Genomic DNA, 20,778 nt, shown 5'->3' on the forward strand with positions numbered 1-20,778 from the left:
CGGGAAGCAGCGCGCCGGCTGCCGCAGCCGTTCCCACCGGCGCGGGAGCTGTCGCTTGGCGGGCGACGTGCAGACACACACACCATCGAGTGGCACGTCTGCGCCTTACGCTGCTGGTCAGCCTGCACGCCATGCTTAGCAAGGGCGGTTTGCCTGCATGTGTACGAAAAAAAAAGGAAGGAGAGAATTTCAAACAATTTCAAAAAAAAAGGAGACAATTTCAAACAATTTCAAAGGGAGGAAGAAATGTGGTCTCAGGAGAGTTGGCAAATCCTAATGCAAAAAGAAAACTAAGCTATTCCCAATGCAAAAAAGAGTTTAAGTAAGTTAAATATGCTTAAAATCTTTCTCCTGGGATGTTTWTTAAGCTTTTTCTTTTGTGACTGATGGCCTTAAATAAACGTAGCAAAATCTGAGGATAGAGAAATGTTGGTGAGTTTGTGAGTGACTTAGAGAAAAAGAGAGAGAAAACTGGAGCCATTTGAGTTTGGGGATGCTGAAGCGTTGCTGAAGTTCCTGCTGTTCTCTAATGACAGAGATGTCTGCCAGTCTTGGCTCTGCTGCACTCTCTCTAATTAAAAATCAATTAGTATGTTTAGCAATTATCTAATTAACTTACTAAAGCTATCATGTTGGATTCATATCCAAACATGCTTCTTAAATTGTATGTATTAGTAAAAATGCAAATGATGCATTTATTGCTCGTGTAAGTTTGTATTAATTGAAACATGTGACATGTCTGTTAATTTACACATGCCTAATAAACTGTACCTGAGGCTTTTTGAGTAACCAATTAAAATCATAAAAAACAATTCTAGGAACACAGCTTTGCAAGTCTTCTGTACAGAGGACTCCCACTGAAGCTCAAAGATAAGAAATAGCATGAAAAGATCACTCACATCAGCCTCAGCTTGCAGGACTATGAGAGTTAAAGCTGGTGCTGTTTGGCTGTCCATAGGGCTTACTGTCAGGTAACTGGGTGGCCCAGAGGACTGAGCATCAGCCTGTACCTTGAACGCTGTGCCCAGGCTCTCCAGGCTTGGCTTGGGGTCTCACACCCCTCAGTGCTCAGTCCCATGTAGCCTGTGAGCTTCTTGGAGCAAGGATCAGCTCCTAGCCAGCTGGATTCGTAGCTCGKATCCTGGATCTGATCGCACCAAATCCTCTCGGTAATAATAGAATAACTCCAAGGACCTGTTGCTTCCTGCATTCAGAGGAGGTCAAGTTCATTATTGAGTTAGAATTTAAAAAGTCATCTGTTAAGCCAGAAYGTTCAGCTACAGTGGTTATCTCTGCTGCAGCTCTAGAAGGTACTGCACCTCCTAAAGCTGCAGTAGATAAAGTGGAAAAAGCAAAACATGCTTCCATTTGCAGCTGGTTTTGGAATGGGAAGCAGCTTGGCAGAAATCCACGGCTTAGTCCTTTCTGAAATTATCCAGATGCCTTCTTGGGAACCCTGCCACTCAGTATATTAACGAGCAGGGTATATAGGAAGGTAAAATAGTTTTGTAATGTGCACCAGTAGCTCAGAAGAACCAAACATTTATGTAGTCRAGCAAACATAATGGCTTGAGTAGGAAGTTGAGGAAATCCAGTGAAATGTATGACCAATAACACGGAGCCCATTTCACAGGACCGCCTCAGCCTGTCAGTCCATGTTACAGGGAAGGCTTTCGGGCAAAGAGGTGTGTTCAGGGAGAGTGACTAAAAAAATGACAGATAACTGCTGGTGCCCGAGCTGGAGCTCATCCCCTCCCACGGCTTTAGGCTACCTGCAACCACAGATCTTGTCAAACAGTAATGAAGACAGAAAGAAACCCTCCTGTAATGCCTCCACTGTCTGCAAAGAAAGCTGTGAAGCTCCAGAAGTTTTGTAGTTTTTAAACCAGGACTTTTTTCTCCCCTCGATAGCACAAGCCGTTTCCAGATCAGACTTCCATGTGTTCAGCAGCTTCAGCACTGCTGAACAGAATTTATGAATCAGAGTGCACTTTTAAAGATGGTCACTTCTGTTTTATTAATAGCAAGGAACGTGGCCAGAGAGAGAACACATAGTCACTAAATGGTGGCAGTAAAGCCAGCAAATTGTCATCTTAAATTCCCTGGGAAATGTTTGTCCTTGGTATGAGCAGGCTTGGATGGGCGGCAGCAGAGACGCCAGAGCTCTGTGGCATCCAACGGCGTATGTCGGGGACTGTGCGAGTCGCTCTGGTCTGTGCTCCCATGGGTGGTGGAAATCTCAGCTCCTTCAATTCATTGAAACCCTTGAAGGTGAAAAAATACAATAGAAGAAGCTCTGTCTGGGAAATATAAGCATAAAATGACCATTGGCCAGATTTGTGAAGGTCATTAGGTGCCTAAAGAGGCGGGTAGCACGTGCCTACGCAATCTGCAGGAACAAAATCCAGCCAGCCCTGCTCTGTGCGTTGGGGAAGGGGAAAGCAGAGAAGTAGGAGTGAGGCTGAATACAAGTAAGGAGCTGTAAGTTAGCAGGGTTCAGGAAACGAGAGGCGTGAGAAGAGGTGAAGGTCCAGATTTATCTCAGCAGGACTGGTTTTTAAGTGCGTACTTAGCCCCCCTCTTCCCTCCCCGAATAGTGTCCAAGAGTAATGTGACTCCCGTGTCCTGGGAAAAAATAGCACAGTCTTCTGATACAACTATAATTTTGAGTTAAAAAACACATACAAAGATCAAAGGGGAAGTTCTAGTGCTAGTTGTGATCCCCGTGCACACCCRGTACCAAGCTGCAAAGCTGTGGCTCTGAGGACTTTCCAAACAAGCATTTCTTTACTAGTAATTATGGAAATGTAAATCGTATGCAAAGTCTTTAAAGCAGCTAAAGGTTTCTGATTTACACTACTTTGCAACATCTGTCACTTTGCAAATATATATTCCCGTCCACCCCCAGATCCTGACATTTCAAAGGAGATTTAATATTACAACTGCTCATTGAGAAGGAAATCAAACATTTCTTCCAATATAACTGACCTCTATGACACTTAAAACTTTTGAAGTTAACAGCAGGCACTAAAACAGGTGACTGATTTTATTGTCTTTAACATCTTGCTGACATTCATAGGCTTCTGCCAAATGCACTTTTCATGTTTGGTGTCTCGTAGCTGCATGAGATGCTCTTAAAAATTTATAAGTGCATGTTACAAGAAACAGTCTTCCAAGAGCAGAAAGCCACTAACTTGAATTTGTGTTCTACCACCCAGAATAGAAAATGCATTAAGGTTTGTTTTAAATTTTCATTGTTTTATTTGTGGATGATTTACAGCCTACTGGAGTCACTGCACTGTGCCATAAGCCTGGAATAATGTAAATATTGTCTCAAAGAGGCAAACAATTAGCCTATTTGCAGCTGACTGTTTGCGGTGTGATCTCCACTATAGCAGCTGGAGATTAGAGTTTTGTTTGTGACTCTGGAAAAACACCAGAGAGTGGCAACAGAAACAATAAACTAGACCTAGAAGATCCTCTGTCATAGACTTTGAGGAAAACACTCTTAAACTTTTTTTTATTTTAAAATGGAATGTAAAAGACCACTTATTTATGATAAAAATGATAACATCATCCCCAAGTGAAATGAAACTTTCCAATCAAATAAAGCTTTTCAGCTTATTCAGAAATGAAATTGAGGAATGTTGTTATTTTTTAATCATGTTTTGGTTCAACATGAACCAGCATTTCTCAATTTTTAAAATGTGGCCATGGGAGACTCCTTGTAGACATTGCATGGTCAATTCTGTTTGGAAATATTTCTCTTGTGAGAACTTTTCCTCAAAGGTTTGATGTCAAATCCTGATGCCTCCAATTAAATACAATTAATGGAGGGAGTCATAGATCACTCCTGTAACCCCTACTGCTTCAGCAGGTTGCACCGTCCGTAAATAACGTATCCTCGCTGGTTTGCTTTGCACCGACACTGTGTCGCTTCCTAGCTGAGAKGAACCCAGAGTCTGGAAAAGCGCCTCTGGGAGGGGTTTGGGGCTAATACTCCAGTACGTAACTGGGATAAGAAGAAGGGAGCTTCCAGCWTTAATACTAAGTAGGCAGCCAGGCTGACTGGGAGTGTGGAGGTGGACGGTAATTTGTGACCGTGAGGTACAGAGGTCACAGTCCTTCAGAAGACTATGAAGGAATAAAAAGTAGGGAAAATGAAAAAAAAAAAAAAAAAAAAAAAAGCAATGACCTTCAATAGGGCAAAGTCCAATAAGCTCAGGACTGGTAGGTAAGCTCCTTTGGGAAACAAGACTAAATGAAAAAAGGAGGTCAGGAAAGTTGGCAGTTCTTTAAAAATGCTGTGTTGAGGGCACATGTACGATCTGCCGCAGTACAGGGAAACAGCGAGGAGGGCGGGAAGAAACCGCGGCGGCTAAATCCCGAGCGCTTTACTGACCGCGGGCAGAGAGGAATCGTGGAGGAGGCAAAAAGCGGATCAGACTTCTAAAAAGCAATAAAAGTAAGAAGTGCAGGAGGGTGCTGTGAGCGCAGGGGATCAGGCAGGAAGGCGAGAGCACGGCGCAAGGGTGGAGCGAAAGGAGAAGGCGCCCGCGCGCGGCGCGCTGCCGAGGCCGGGGGCGGCCCGCGGCTCGGCGGAGAGCTTCAGCACCGGCCCCGCCGCCGGGTGGGCGGCCSTTGGGGCTAGCAGAGAGGAAGGACCGTTCGTGAGGCGTTAACAGCCGGCGAAAGCTGGGGAATCAGCCCGGCGGGTAGGGCGAGGCGCGGCGGAGCGGGGCAAGCCGGCCGAACGGGCCTGCTGCGGCAGCAGCCGAGAAACGTGGGGTTTCTGACCGTTTCACAAGCTGGTGGTAGGTACTAATCGGTCGGTAGCTATGGGCTGGGCGTTGTTTGTCCCTGTCTCAGCTTTACTAGGTAAAATTATCGTTTGGAAGGTCAGTGCCTGCGTTTTAAGAATAAAGCAAAAATACCTTCGTGGACAAATGTTAGAGTTGCGGGTTATCATTGCAGGGAGTTTTCGTGGGAATTACGCACAGCAGCTCTTCAGGAACTGTGCGGGTTCACGGCTGCCAGGAGGGTTGCAGCGAAGGCGATGGCAGCGGCGCAGCGTTAAACGCAGCCGCCGGATGCATCGGGAAGCGCGAAATTGCAGCGGGAATGCACGGCTCCTGAGCAGACCGGAGCTGCCTSCTGCCTGCCGAGAGGAGGTTTTATTCCAGCGCTTCACGAAGTAGAGGTTCTGCTGACAGCCGTCTCCAGCAGCCGGGTAAAACCTGACCCTGCGGATACCGTGGCCGACTGTGTGGGTGCGGGGCGCAGTCCGCCAGCGAGCAGCGGGCGGCGCGAGCCTGCCAAACGAGGCAGCCGCTTGTCCTGGTAGAGGAACCTGGCCAGAACCGCAGTCTTCACAGCGAGGTGTATCAGGCTCCCCCAGGAGCACTTTAATTCTCCGTGGAGAGGAAAGGGAGGCTGAGGGGGGTTTCTGGGTTGCTCAGGTAAATCACCGCCTTTCACTGGACGCTGCCTGGAGCAGGGGAGATGCCCCCAACCCGACATTTTCCTTTCCCTGTGTTCCCCGCTGGGTACATCTCCAGTGTAAGGCAAGGGGCTGAGCTGTCTGGGTTTGTCTCCGTAGCCCAACGTTTGTTGTTGCTTAGAGTTATTAGTGAGCTGACTGCGTGATGGGCTGGCAGCCTCCCTCTGCGCAGAGGCAAGGACAAGTGTCTGCAGACTAGCAAACCTGGGTCTAGGACCCATTTTCTCATATTTATCCCCACTGTTTTCCTTGGAAAACACAATTAAATGCCATGAATGATATTTGCAYGCTGGAGAGGCATGTAGAGCATCTCAGTTAATGGCTTTATTTTTCAGTCRTGTTTCTTCCTTGGTGGAATTTGATCCACTGGTCGTGGTAGCAGCCTGCRCCACACCATAGCTGCACGTCTGTCCAGACCCTATCTCAGACGAGCACGGCCAGCAAAAGCGTCCACGGCCCTATGACCGCTTGCGTTTATGAATGGGCGGTTGGGCAGAGAAATAGCAAAAGTGACCGGGGACCAAAATGGATTCGCTGCCATCGCACCCGCTGTGAAGAAGAGGCTCGTTCGCTTGCCGTTCTCACAGCCTCGCGCCCAGACGTCCTGAGCTCCGTGGCAGTAGTTGCTCCTCTGTAGCAACAGAACAACCATTTAAATTTTCCGACTCCAGCGCTGGGCAAGCTCAAGCTCCACTGAGTCTGGAGCAGAGATTGATGTGATGCCTGTTTTATCCCCTCCCTGTGCTAGCTGCAGTTCATCATGGTGGTAAAAGCAGGTCTAAACCGTAGGATGCGCACAGGTCTAGCGTCTTGCAGTTGTGGCAGTAATATACCCAAGATATTTTTTCTTCTATAAATCCTCCAGCGTCTTTCTGGCCCAAGCAGAGAAATCGGATGCTGAACAACATTGCTGAGGGAGTAAATGCCTCGTAACCAAGCAGGTGTCTCACTTCTCATTTGCGCCCATGTGACCATTTATGATTTTATTTCATAATGGCTTTGCAGTGAGCYGCGCTTTTACAAATAGGAAATTAAATCAGATGGTGATGTAAACCTGCAGAGGAGAACAGGCAGCTGTAATGGTTCTTTATTGCTTATTTCATCTGCTGTTGCATTTTGCCATCGTCTGGTGCTTAGTGAAGTGTATGATTTATTCATAGAAGACACTGTCACAGCCAAAGGGTTGTACAATAAACTACTGACAAGGCCTATGCCAAAAGCCATTAGAAAAAGAGAACAATAATCTAGACACAAAGTATTTACAGACCAAGTTGTCTTTARTTTAAAATCCTTTACTAAGGCCTGGTGATAATTACATCACATTTCAAATCAGCCAATGCTGACAGGCTCCTGTGTTTTCCCCTTTGGTATTAAAAAATCTGCAATAATCGAAATCTACTTTAAGAAGCTGCAACAAATTAATGTCGTCTTAAGGTCACTGAAGCACTCATGCATGTTGCTAAGAGCCCGATTTTGCTTATTTACTAGTAATGCCAGGCTGGCGGAGGAGCTGGCATGATAGGGGTGTGTTTAATGACGACTGGGCCAGACACTGATCTGTGGTCTTTCTGCTTCTCTTGCTTCCTCCTGTTCCTTCTGTTTCTCCTTCCCTGTGCAGAGATATTTATGTATGTATACACATACATATGTATATGTAAGTATACATATACATACATATGTATATATACACATATATATGGTTCTGCTTCCCTGGGAAGGGGTGAGGCATCTCGGAGCGATGGAGCGATGCTTTAACRCCTGTAAATCCCAGTGGGATTCACAAAGGAAACACATACCTTAGACTGTTTTTCCCCTCACATCTCCCATTTGGAGCAGTYTTGATCCCTCCCCTCCATGGACTAGTATAGGGGTCTCTGAGTGCCAGGGGTGACTCTGTGGATTCAGCGTGATCCAAGAGGAAAAATCTTTGGTTCCAAAAAGCATGGGTGCAAGGGGCGGGGAGGTGTCATGTAGGCGCCATCCCCTTGGCTTACCTCCACGCAAACGCACATCTGGGAACGGAGCTGTTCAGATCCGATACYTCTGCCATAAGCAGGAAGGTGGCAGACAGCAGAGTTACGGTAGGGMCCCCGTGCCACGGATGGAGAGGCCCCCTGCGCAGATGCAACATGAGTTCCTCRTGTTTAGGAGCCCATCTTCTCGAGTGGCGTTGGTGACCTGGAGTCTTTGCGCTCCAGATGGAGCGAGAAGTGGCGAGGAGGGGGTTTGCAACCCGTGGTGGGTATTGGAAATGGGCAAATACTGGAAATGCTGCAGGGAGGGCTATAGGCTATAGCTTTCTCCAGGCTAAGACATCTAGCTACTGGCCTGAGCTGGTCCTCTCTCTGAAACAGGGCATGGGTCCCCATGTTGTGCATATGAGTCTGCAAGACAAGCTCATTTATTCTTTTAAAAAAAGCTGCTAGACAAGGACATTGGTGGCAGCACATCAGGCACAGGATATAGAAAACTTTTGGTACCTAAATTACGTTAGTGACATCTTGCTGCGATAAAGCAGGGGTTTATGGATCACTTTGTGAAATGTAAATACCTACATTTTCCATGAATTGTACTCCTTTTTGACAGTGGCTCTTCATTTCACTGTGTCATATCTCTTCCTCTAAGAAATAGAGACARTTTCTCTCTCCTGCTGAGGGTCTGTTTGTACTGTAAACACTGGGAGGCTGAGATAACTCCTTGTCCTTTCGTTCAGCCCAACTGGAGTAAAATCTTGCTCAGCCTGGAGGTAACTGGGTGTTCCAGGGTCCCTACAAAGAATAATTTATAAATGAAGGGATCCTATGATGCAAAAACATATTATTGCTTTTTATGGCTTTCAAGAGTCATAAAATGATGTGTGGGTCAAAAAAAGGCTAAGCCTGAATGCAGACAGTAGAGGTGAAGAAGAGCAATTGAGTGATCCTAAATGTGGAAGTATTGCTTTAAARTAGAAATTTGCTACTTTTGTTTGTTCCTCAGTCTGCTAATTCTGTGATTCCTCCTGYGCTGACTGTGTCCTTGGAACAAAATAATAGTCAATAGAGTGTAAAATGCAGGTTACCTGCACAGAAAAGTTTAGCCGCGTTTTGTGCGAGTGTGGCTGTTAAAGGGTTAGCTTCATCAGCTGTCCTTAAGCTATCTCCTCCCAGAGTCTGTTTCACCACATTTTATGGCTACTTTTTGGAGACAATAGAAGACAAATTAAAATAAGTCAAATCTGCATCCTTTGCCACTGCAAGYTTGTCGAGGATGCAATGCAGCATGCAGTTAATTGATATTCAGGTGTATGCAATTGCAGGGTTTTGACGACTGAGAGCAGTATATACATAGCTCAGGGTCTACTCTCAGGAGCCCTATAGAAGAGGAAGGTAAAGTATGGTCTCTTGCTAATGTTTATGTTAGCTATAACTTTGTTYCTGCTTTATTTCTCTATGATCTTAGATGTTGCAGAGCTGTAAGGAATTGTTAAGGACCCTGAAAGAACACAGGCTGGTTTCCTTGTGATGCACAATGCAGGTAGCAGGAGTAAGAAACCTGGTTGTAAATCTAGTAAAGTAAAAGAAAAAAATTCAATTAGCCAATCTAATGAAAGTAGTCCTTTTTGGAAAGAAAATACATYTTGAGGTCTTGCTTTCGGTAAGAAAGTTAGTTTTGTTTATGGGCTCTTCTTGAAGGATTTAAGGGTACTTTGGTTGTAAATTATAATGTTCCCCAGAGAGGTTAAATAACCTTTATTTTCCCCAGCAGTTGTGCAGGGAAACTCATAGCCTTTGAAGAGGGTTTGTGGAATATATGATGGCTTTTGTCAAATTGGTTCAGGAGATCTCTAAGCCAGAGGCTGGAAGGATTAGCCATGGCTGTGCTTGGGGACAGACAGCTAGCCCAGGTGGACCTTTGGTCTGACCTAGTACAGTTATTCTTGTATTTTAAGCATCTTAAGTGTTTAGATAATACTTCTAAGTGTTTTCAGCAGCTGATAAAATCAGGCTTGGGAAAGAGATGGGTGGAGTGATGAACACCTGGGTAGTCATGCTTACTTTAGCAGGATTGGAAAAGGTTTTGAGGATGATCATTTCATAGAGAGCAAATTCATTTGGACACTATGAATTCTCACTCTTCTGTGCAAAATGATTTTGGACAGCAGATTTAACTGGGTGATGGCACTGGGAAAAAATTAGCGTTCCARTGTTTAGGTGAGATGAGAAGACCCTGAGCAGCCTTTCTCCATCCCCTGGGGTAGGTGCTCAAGTTGTCTTAGGGCCCTGGGCTTGTTCATTGACATCAGCTGTTGAATATCRCACCTTCCTTTTGTTGGATGGACTTCCCTGGCTAGTCCTGTGCTCTGGGTGAGTAACRACTGAGGAATTTGACCTTTTTTCTGAGCTCAGGGTGCAGCACRTCTCCAGCTCTGAGAGGAGGACTGCCAGCCATCCCTTTGGGGTGCTGGATTGTGTGACCATGTTAGACACTGTGTGCTCAGAAAATGAGGATTGTAGGAGATGCAGCCGAAGACACTATCCTGGCCTTCTCCAAAGGGGCCATTGCTTCCTTTCATGCATGGAGGCTTGCACTTCCCCACACTCTGGCAGCAGGGGAGACATTGCTGGGTTTCCCGGTTTGGAAATGCCAAAAGTTGGAGCCTCCCTGGCACCGTGGTCCTGTTTCTTGCTGAGCAGCGTTCAGGATGTTCTTGTAGAGCTTTTGCCACTTCTCTAATGARAAGCAGTGCTTAGCTATGCTAGGAGGGACTAACTCTAAAAGTAAGGCAGGACTGTCCAAAAACCCCAGTCTTTCAAGAACATGAAAATGCTCCACATCTCTAGGAAACCCCTGTCCCTCTCCTCTCACAGCTAGCAGGACCATCCTGCTCTTGCAGCCTTCATCCCTTCTCCTGTTCTGTCACTTTGCTTTCACCTGTGTCTCAGGGCTAGGTCTGAATACAGGCAAGTTAAGTACCCACCTACCATATGCAGCATCATTCCAGCTACTCATGCTAAATGCAAATCATAGATTCATAGAATGGTAAGGTTAGAAGGGACCTCTGGAGATCATCTGGTCCAACCCTCAGCATAGCCCCATACGGGGATTGAACCCATGACCTTGGCATTAGCAGSACCATGCTCTGACCAACTGAGCTAAACCTGCCCTCAACCTACACCAGCAAGGAATAAGAGGTGGCAGAATGTAAAGAAAAAATAAAAGAAAAAAATGTTATTTTGTGGCAATAACTATCACCACCCAAAGCTGTCAAATTGATAGGGGTGGTTTTAGCAGAGCTGACAGTGCTGTCACTGTTTCTTATATCTTGTCTATGCTAAGCCAGTAGCTGTTTGATGGGATTACATTCAAATGTGAATGTGGCACTGTGGCTAGCACACGTCCAAGACCCGGCAAATTCGGGAGTTTACTCCCTGCTCATTCCTGAACTTCCATATAGGAGATGAATCGCTGCTTTAACTGCTTTCCATGGTTATTGTTTAGCAGGAGGTTCTGACTGTCCTACTGTTGCTTCACACATTTTCTTTAGAAATTAAATTTGACAGCCTACTGTTTTTCCTCTGTGAGCATCACGCACTTGAAAGGGCTTTCGAGCATTGAATGCTCTCTAGCCACTGCTTTCAACCAGACGCGAGATGCTGATAGCTTCAAATATCTTACCTGGAATATTGCATTAATATTTGATCTTCATTGAAGCCAAAGAGTTGTCTGACTTCTGCAGACAATGCAGAGAATAATAAAGCTTTTGTTTGTTCTTGCCACAAGAAACAAARGCAGCTTCGTTTCTGCCGATGGGATGTGCATGCTAACGAAGATGCTTGTTAGTGGAGAGGCTGCAGCCAAGCACGTGTGGCTTTCCAACTACGAGCATTTTCCAGAGCYTTAAATAGGAAAGAAAGGGAGGAAGGAAATCTGCAGTGTAGCAGCACCCGGCCACCGAGGGATTTGTAGGGCTCTAATTTTCTGTCTGTGTCTGCTTAGAGCTTCACTCAGAAAGGGAAAAGCCACAGGTCTGAGGTGATGCTCCAGCAAGGATGTGTTTCCATTTCAGAATGAACCTATTCAAGTAAGTAACTAGCCCATTTTTACAGTAAATGTGAAAACAGGCTAACTGCTCATATACCTGTACGTAGGGTAATTCAGAAAGCTCAGAATTTTACCATTCTTCTGCAAACAGTGACTTCGCTTAGCTGCTTTCCCGCAGGGGCCAGGTCCACCAGCCTGCGCTTCCCYGCGGAGACTGCGAGGAGCCCGGGCTGGGACGCGACACCCCGCACCTCCAGAGCGGTGGTTAAAGCTTCTGCTGCTCCCCAGGCGAGCAGAGCTGGGGGGCTGGGGGGCCACCCCACGCCTGGGGGCGAGTTCAGCCTTCCTGTGGAAGAGCAGCCCCAGATTCATGAAAAGAGCAACGTTAATTTTAGAATTTCTTCATGCTGTATTCTTGATCTATGTCCTTCCTGTTGTGCTAATGCTAGGATTTTCTCTTCTTAATTACTTCCTTGCTATAATAAAGGTGCATGAGGGGAGAAGAGTAGCTATAAAGACAGGAGTGGGAAGGCTTTTGGCAGGAGAAGAGGAGAAAAAAAGGAATTGCCTACTTAGAAAGTAATGATATAACCAATTACCACGCTGGTGGAAATGAGGTGATCTACGATGAGAAAGGGATAGCTCAGAAGTGACTATCAAATGCGACTTTTAAGGATGGGACCTTTTCCAAAAAGTATGTTAACAACAAATTTGTTACTGGGCCACTTTCATCTTTGGATTGGGAGAAAAACGTGCAATATGTACTGTTTCCAGGCAGAAACATTTATAGTGCTAAAATAATGCTGAGCCAATTTTCTTGAAATCTCAATTATTTCCCCTTTGTAGATAATGAAGTCAGCTGAGGGTCTGCTCTAATACCTACAAAAGTCAATGGGAGATTTTGCATTAACTCTCYAGGGAGCTGGATCAGTTCAGTTCCCAGCTGCAAAGCCTTTAAGCTTTGCTATTTTTGAGCTRTGTGAAAGTAAGATTTACATATTGGTAAATTGTACTTCATGCTCTGTGAGTTATCAAAGATTGATGCTAATTTTCTGCAAGTTTTTTGGAGGAAGTAACATATGCAAGTTAGACCTAAAATCAAACATAAAAATTTGAAGCCTCTTCTTGCTGTTGAGCTATAAGTAATGGCAGGGAAGTACTTTGTTTCACTGCAGTTTTGCATCTCACAAAAGTAGGATTTTTCTCAGTTTTTTACCTTGTTCTATAACGAGTAATTACAGGACATCATTGCCCTTAATGAAGTTTTCACTGTGTTATTCACCCAAGCTGCTGGCGCCCCGGGAAYGTCTCGGTGCTGGGACACAGCGCGGCCCGCACGGCGAGAGCCCTGCGGACTGTGCAAGGAAGTAAATAGAAGGAAAATTTCTATTCCCTGTGCCGCAGCTTAGCTCTGCGTTGGCCCCCAGGGCACACAGTAATATTCTCAGTCCTGCAAGCTGAGGTCTGAAAGGCGGAGGAGGACTTGGAAAATTCCCAGGGAAATTAGGCAGCAGTCTGCTTTGGAAAGCTTCCCCAGCGTTGCCGATGGCAGCTGATGTTTCGTGGTGCGCCTGCRACGGCGAGCGAGGAGAAGACCGTGTGGGCCACCAGGTGCTTTTCCATAGGTCCTTTCCCCGCTTCGGGGTGGGCTGCTCCCGGTCAGGCTCCGGAGCGGGGAAGGACAGAAACGTGCCCAGAAGTCACTTCCCACCGCGTCGCTCTGGGCGGCAAGCGAAGGGCTCYGGCGGCAGCGCGGGCAGAGCCCTCGGGGAGAGGCAGGATCGGCGGGCGGATGCTCGTGGGGGTACGCGTGCGTGGGGACACGCACACTCAGGGGAGBGTGTAAGCCTTTTTTCATTAGGAATGCAGAAAAAAAAAAAACCCACACCTTCTTTTCCACATCAGTCTTAAGTATAGTGCACGGGGATGGCTACGGTTTCTGGTGCAGCGCAGTGCCCCCGTGGCACGGTGCGGGCGTTGGGTGTCCTGCAAGTGCTCCTAACGGGGAATTCGCCGGGAATGTACCAGTACAAGGGAGCAAGAATGGAAGGAAACCTCTGGGCTGCTGATGCCACCGGAGCTGGACCCGTGATGAATTCGATCCCTTATTTTCCCTAGGGTTCGAAACGCGCCATCGTCTGTTATGCAGCAATATTTGCTTGCTGTCTCTGCTCAGTGGCTTTTCAACCTCCAATAAAAATCAGCCTGTAGGTAAGTCTGCTGCTGTGCGCCCTCCTTGATGTCCCTCTGGTCGTCCCGCATCCTGGCCTGAGCGTCCAGCGYGGTTGGCCTCGTGCTTCCGCCGTCCCTTGCACGGCACGCCTGAGCCCGTGGTAAGGACATCAGGCCTTCGCGATACGTAACGCCCGGGTTTGCGGGGCCTCCTGGTGCAGTGAGGGGCCAAGCATGAGCCGCTGCACGCCCGTCCCTGCCCGCAACAGCCACGAGCCACCTCGGGAGAGCGGCCCTGGAGAGGTTCCTGGGGTCGCCAGCCCTTGTTCACAACCGGCTCCAGGTATAGCTGTGAAAAGGCGTTGCCTCTCTCCCCACACCCCAAATTACTTGTGTGTTATTGGCAAATGTATTTTTATTGGATAAAACATACCCTTYGTGGGTATTTTCTTCGAGGAAAGAATTGACTTAAAAAATCAATCTTGCTTTTACTTTTTTGTCAAATACCTGGAGTGCTTTTGACAGGTAATTTCCAGAAAAATGGAAAAAAATGTCCACTGAAAAAAAATAATGGTTTTCAATGTGCTCAGGGCTCCATCGGTGGGATTTGCAGTCCTGAAAGCCAGGTCACTTTTCAACATAGCTGAGCTGTGGGTAGAAGAGCAGCCTCAACAACCCAGTCCCATCTTTCGAGGCCGTCAGGATACCCCACAGCTACTAGAGGTGCGTGTCCCTTCACCCAGCTTGGCCAGCATCACCGCCCGACACGTAGGTGACCTACAGCCTTGTGCCGCCACGGCGGTGGGGTTTGGCTGTGACACCTGGGTGATCACTGCGGCGATACCCGTCACCAGAGCTTTGTGCGYGGCATCCCGGAGGGGGATACCCGGGCACTTAAAGGGCATCTCCTGAACCAGTTTTACTTTCTTCTTAAATTTGCATGGAAGCAAAATATCTGAAGAGACCTGGCAGTCAGTGGGTTGGGCTGTGCGTCCCGGGGGACCTGGGCACGATGCGGGTTATTAGTACCCTGCTTCGTTACTCTTTGTTTGCAGTGTATGGCGCGTGGCGGGGTGGAAGCATGCTGCAAGCCCCGTTGCTGCTTTGCGGGCGCGCTGCAAGATGCATGTGGGCAGCCTATTTGTGAAGAGTCTTGATGATGTCTCATAACAAGAAAACATCTTAATTTAGTAGCAAGGGGCTTTGCAAGCGTAATGGCAGTTCACAGCTAGGCCAGCCGTGTAGCTGTGCCTGGAGGTGAATTTCTAAGATATTTCCATCAGTTACGTTTTTGTTTTCCTTAGCTAGTTTGGTGGTGGTTAATTCTGAGAGGAGGTTCACGTTTCACATATAGATGGGTTAGCAGTGCCTAACATGACATTGCCTGGCTTCTTTGGTTGTTCTGTTTTTAAGAGACTGACCCTGTTTAAAAAAAAAAAAAAAAATCTCTAGGAAAAAYGGCAGGAGCATGTTTGTGGAAAACAGAATGAGAATTAAGTACCTATTTGTAAATTATGGTGAAGTTAAATATTTAAAAGGCTGCATTTTTAAAGTGCAGATAAGATAAACAGTAACTGCTAATCCTGAAAAAAATATGAAAATTAYATTAGATACCTGACGTATTTTTTTCCTTACGTGTTTGAAGAAGGCTGCTCCTGATCCTGTGCATACCTAGTGGGAACAGTCACTTGCATTGTTTCATTTCCACCTCAAAAGAATCTCTACATCAAAGGTCAAAAGCATCAGTAGGGAACCAAGCTAATTAATAGCTCATAATATCCTTATAAAATACAATTTTAATGTCATTTTTATTTAATTCCTCTCATGTCCACCAACTTGATAAACTTTTTTACAAGTTCTGTACTCTAAAAAATTAATTACACTGTTATTCTTGTGTTCTGAGTTAATTATATAGCTAACCAGGTTTATCTCTTATACATTAAATCTAGCAAGTGCTCTTTTAACAATCAGTTGGTATTTAATTACAACAGAGAAGCTACCCTATTAAATCTAAATTAAATGCTCATTCAAGACTATTAAAGTGTTACCAGACCATCATATAGCAAATGCCGTACARTGCTGCATAAACTGTTATGTGGCTGGCTTTCAAGTGCTGCTTTGTAAACCTGGCTGGAAAAGCTGACCTCAAAGGACATTTTCTTCAATTTTTGTTGAAGTCCTTAGCAAGATTCCCTTTCTAAAATTGATTTTATTTAATGAATGGTAGGTACAACACAATGACTTTTTTGTATCTTCTAGCCTAATCATAACAGTTCAGAAGGAAAGAATTTGTAAGAATTTGAGATGGCTTCATGCAAAAATCTTCATGGCTCTGCCTCTTCACGCGGTGCCTGCAGCCTGACGGCAAGGAGACCCTGCGCCTGGAGCTGCCAGCACGAGCCAGGGTGGCTCAAGCGAGGCTCCACATTTTCCTCCCCAGCCCAAACTGGGAGAGGGTGAGGAGGAGAGACCATGAGTTATTGCTTTTGGTGGAGATTTGCAAAAGAACTGGAAATCTGGAGACTGGGCTCCAAAAGCTTGAAGCTCTGAGGGAACTGGCATCCTTAGGTGCATGAGGGTGTTAACGGGAAGGAAGGCAACTGAGTATCAGAGAGAAGCGATCACCCAGTCTAAAAGGTCTTGGAGCTGTGGATCTAAGTCAAACAGCTAAATCACGTAATTTAACAGTCAGAACAGAAAGGATCAGATAAAGGGTACCAGATTGCACRTCCTTTGATTAACCTTTAAGGGTTTGGAAAGGAGATAAAGAGAAAAAGCAGCATACTGCAAGGCATGAAACCAAATCTTCCTGCACCATTTTTAGCTCCTTCTACATCCCTTTGCGATAGATACTCCCTCCYCCTTCCCCCTTGGAAGATCCCAGAGCACTGAGTTTCTGCATAGCTTCCCATGACGAGGATGAGTGAAATGCTAAGTCTGACAGTGGGATTCAGGCAGGAAGGATCCATACTGTGTGACGTTACTATACTATTGCTGCTGGAAGTCTAGCACGAATTTCCAGAACTTGAATTGTTTAAGAAAGTGTATGGGACAGAGTCATCAGATTTCGTTAAGTTTTTGCTTGGAGAAATTTTCTATATGTTTTTTGAGCTAAAAAGTGAGTCTGGATCTGGATTTGGCCCATTAGCAAAGCTGAACACACCCAGAGGAACCATCTCTTCTACTGCTTATCCGATCCAGGTAAGCGTGGGTCGTAAGGCATTGTCCAGCACGACCAAGACAGTTCTGATTTCACTATTTTGGCCCAGCTACAGCAGAAAAACAAAATATGCCTTTGGCTGAGGATGGCTGAAAACTTCTACAACTGCTTAAAAGTGTAACGCACCGGGGAAAGCCATCATTCATCCCTCCTTCTCGGGCCCACAGCCATCCACCACCCTGGCCTAAGCAGGGCCATGCCTTGCAGACGTTCACTGGATTGTAGCAGTGACGCAGAGAGATCATCGCTTCCCAGTCCATGGGAGTCTGGGCTGAAAATACTATAGCTCTGCTGGCCGAGGCCTCGCATGGCCTCGACCCTCTCTGGCCGAGGCTGCTCTGCTTCTCCTCCCTGATAGGGAACAAACTCCTCTTCTCTCCCCTTGCTCAAGTAACGCCGAGCTCTGACAAAGCGACAGCAGCAAAGCCAAAGAGGCTGCAGGGGAGCAGGGGCAGTTCTATCTATTTTGACTAATGGAGCACCATATTTTAACTGGGAAAGATTTTTTTTTCTTTAATCCCTATTAAGAAAGCAGTACCTGAGTTAAATAGCCAAAAGGGTTCTTTTTGCAGTACCATGTGGAAGGCATTTAAGTGACTAATATTTCAGTCTTGAAAGAGGAACTTCCATTACTCAGTATGAGCCATTACTTCTGATGAGTTATGGGGCATTCATCAGTCAAATTTATAATGCATCATACATATTCATGCCAGCACATTCTTAGACTAATGTTAATTTTGGTTTCCCTTGACTTGTTTTCCATCTTCATTTACCTGCACTCTGTTAGATTCCAGTTTAAAAAAGTGGAAATTTTTGTTTGATAATTTTTACTGGGTCAATTAACAGTTGAGCAGCCCTGCAAGCAGCTAGGCAAGTCCTARCATCTGTGCCCATGAAAAGACTTTGTTCATTTGACTGCAGCTGTTCAGAGTGGAGATGAGGTTGGGCACAAGTTTGTGCCGAGTTCAGTGCTTTGGGCCTAACAGCACTGTAAAGAGCAGCACRTGTAAAGTTCTGGTTAAGCTGCATTTGCACTCAAAATGCATTGGATTGCCATAAGAACTTAGGATCTGCTCCAGGTGTTGTAATAACTTATGAATAGGAAAAGAAGAGAGAAGGGGAAGGGGAAGATTTCCCAAATTTTCTCTTTGCACCTCCCCTCCCGAGGTCATGGGCTCATTTCTGGGGTACTTCTAGGCTCACAGCCTCGCAAGGGATTAGCATTTTCTAGGCAGCAGAGCTGGCTGCTCGTCCCTGATTTGCCACCGACCTGCTGGGACAGGCTCGAGCGGCTTCTTTCTTTCTTGGTGCCTCCRTGTCCGCTTTGCCTCCTCGGATCAAGAGCCGTCTGGGCAGAGGCGGTGGTTTGCACAACGTGGTTTGCTGTAAGTTTGGATCTCGAAGCCCTAAGGAGTTTTAAGTAACTGTCTTTGTCTATTTTTTTCAACAAAAGAACAAAATTGACTGTTTTGCAAGTGAGACAAAACCCGCTCTTTTTACGCAGCAGGATGAGGAGGGGGAAAAACTCTTTTAAGCAGAGTAACAGGAAAGCGTCTCCTTGCGAGAGCATCAGGGAGTGTTTGTAGTGCTAGTTCAGGAGCCAGGTCTTCTGCAAAAATGTWTCCCTTTAAGCAACGAGAAGGTACTTCCACATTTAGAAGTCAGGAAGAAAGGGATTTAGCTGGTGATCCCCTTTCTTTTAACCAGCTTAGCAGTCTGCTCCCAGCTTTCACTGAGTAACAGGAGGCAGCGATCCATCYGTCAATATTTAAAGACGTGAAGTGCCGGAGGTGTGCCAAAGCAGGCTGGAGAGCCGTGATGGCGCTAATTAGCGAGAGGAGGTTCGCGCAACGCCAGGCGCTGGATGCACAGTCCAGGGAGAAGCACTCAGCGGTGAGCCTGGGCCGAGCGTGTCTTTTTTTTTTTTCTTCTTCTCCTGAGGAATAAAATTCTTGTCAAGCAGCCACAGAAAATTATTTCTAAGTTTCCACCAACTCACTGTGCTTCTGTGTTTCTCTGAGCCTTACTTTATACCTTCTGACTGGGAGTAAGTGACCTCTAGATATGAGCAGTCCCAGTGGAATAAACTTCTGCTTTTCAGCCACAGTGGTGCCAGTGTAACCAATAAGATGAGTGGGTTTTTATTCCCAATTGCAGATTTCTGAATTCCTCAGTGTTTTTCATTGGCACAAAGGAAAATGTCAATAGTTTGGAGAACTGATGAGTCTTATGGTCCTGTTTTAATTCCCTCGTCTTCTGCCAAAAAGTCTGCTCTGATCCTTAATTATTCCCTAAATTGCTTTTCCAATTTACTGGAAGTACTTCAAAATGAATGCAAAGGTCTCTGGGCCGAATCTTTAACTTATACCTCTGGCATTAAATAGTGTTTCTTGTACCTTGCCATGAAGTGTGTGCTTGACTTAGGGCACAAAAAGTTTGAGAGCAGTTTAGCAATTAGGTCCGTGTTTGAATTAAGTGGAAAAAAAAAAAAAAATCCATCTTTCTGCTGAAGCAGACGTGAGTGTAAGGGCAGCCGCTTGGCCGAATAGTTTATTAACGTAGTCAAGCGGCGGCTCGGTTGAACTGAGCACGTTCCTGGGTGGGAAAGGTTGTGCAGATTGCTTTCTGTGACCAGTCCCAACGTCTCCCAGGTGCTCGCTGGTCCATCCCGTGCCATTGGCATGTGCTGCGTGATGCCAGGTACGACCGTGACCACGAGACCGTGCGAACACGGCGCTGCTGGGCTGGCCAGGACCTGGCCAGGGTCCTTCCCAGCAGCTCTGATTTCATCAGTGTGGCCAGCAGTGGCCACAAGCGAAGGAACGACCCCGAGCGCTCCCTCTGCCGCTCATGGTGCTATAGCCCAGCCGCTTTAAAGCTTCGCACTTCTGTTGAGCATGTTTCCTTCCAAATCCTGTGTGTATTAACCTAATTTCTTCTTAATTGAAATCACATGCTTTTTAATGTCTTTCCACAATATTTCCCTGTCCACAGTGGTAGATAAAAATCTCACCCTATTAGACATTGCCACCAACTCAGCACATTAATATTCATCATTACCTTTTGCATGGTGCCTTTCAATTAATTTCCAGCCCTCATGAAAGTGTTTTTATCTAAGCCTATTTAATTAATTTTCAAGGTAAAATTTCTCCAATACAGTATCTGCCACTTCACTCCAGATATAATACAGATTCCTTGAATCTGCTTTGGTAAATCTATTGAAAAAAATAATCAAGTTTGACTACCATGATATATTTTGATGTATTTTACTGTCAAYGCTTTTCTGTATTGCTTAAGAATGAAAAGATCTGTTAATCCTGATGTAGGGAGAGACTGCTTTAAAAACTGTGCTGCTGGTGAAWAAGGTCCTGGGATTGTACCAGCCTCGCTATGCGGTCAGCCGCCGGAGCAAGGGGGTTAAATGCTGCCGGGGCAGCCTGCTTATCACATAATATCTTCTTAGCTTACAATATGTGCTTCAAAGGYGAGCAGGGAGCGAACCGCTGAGATTTGCATTTTCAAACAGGTAGCCAGGGAAYGATGGCAAGATTTGAGCTCTGCTGTGGGTGTAGCTGATGTATACGTTTAGTACATTGTGTTGGGCAGAGCCCATGGGGGGATTGCTTGTTTTTTAAGCAGAAGCAGCTTGTTCTAATGTACATCATTTGGGGAAGTTACGCTGTGTAATGTGCATCATTATAGGATATGGCTGCTGAAACAAGAACATCTGGATTGACATGTGCAGCCTGCGTGGAGCAGGATGCCGTGGACAAGCTGGATGTGACCATTACATCTCTTCCCTAGGTGCTTCAGTAGACAGCTTTATGGGGGTCTTGTGTATGTAGATCACCACACTTATTCT

General features: G+C 46.0%; 1 protein-coding gene across 1 annotated transcript in view; it reads left to right on the forward strand.

The window, feature by feature from the left end:
• LOC146599834 (uncharacterized) overlaps positions 1–11,557 on the forward strand; it is a 258,807-nt gene extending 247,250 nt beyond the window's left edge. Inside the window, exon 4 of the transcript XR_014894912.1 lies at positions 11,480–11,557. The gene's annotated coding sequence lies outside the window, so the exon portion shown is untranslated. The remainder of the gene's footprint in view (positions 1–11,479) is intronic.
• The last annotated feature ends 9,221 nt before the right edge of the window (positions 11,558–20,778 follow it).

Source organism: Rhea americana, unplaced genomic scaffold, assembly GCF_003343005.1.
Source record: "Rhea americana isolate MKP2758 unplaced genomic scaffold, rheAme1 scaffold_131, whole genome shotgun sequence".
Lineage (NCBI taxonomy): Eukaryota > Metazoa > Chordata > Aves > Rheiformes > Rheidae > Rhea > Rhea americana.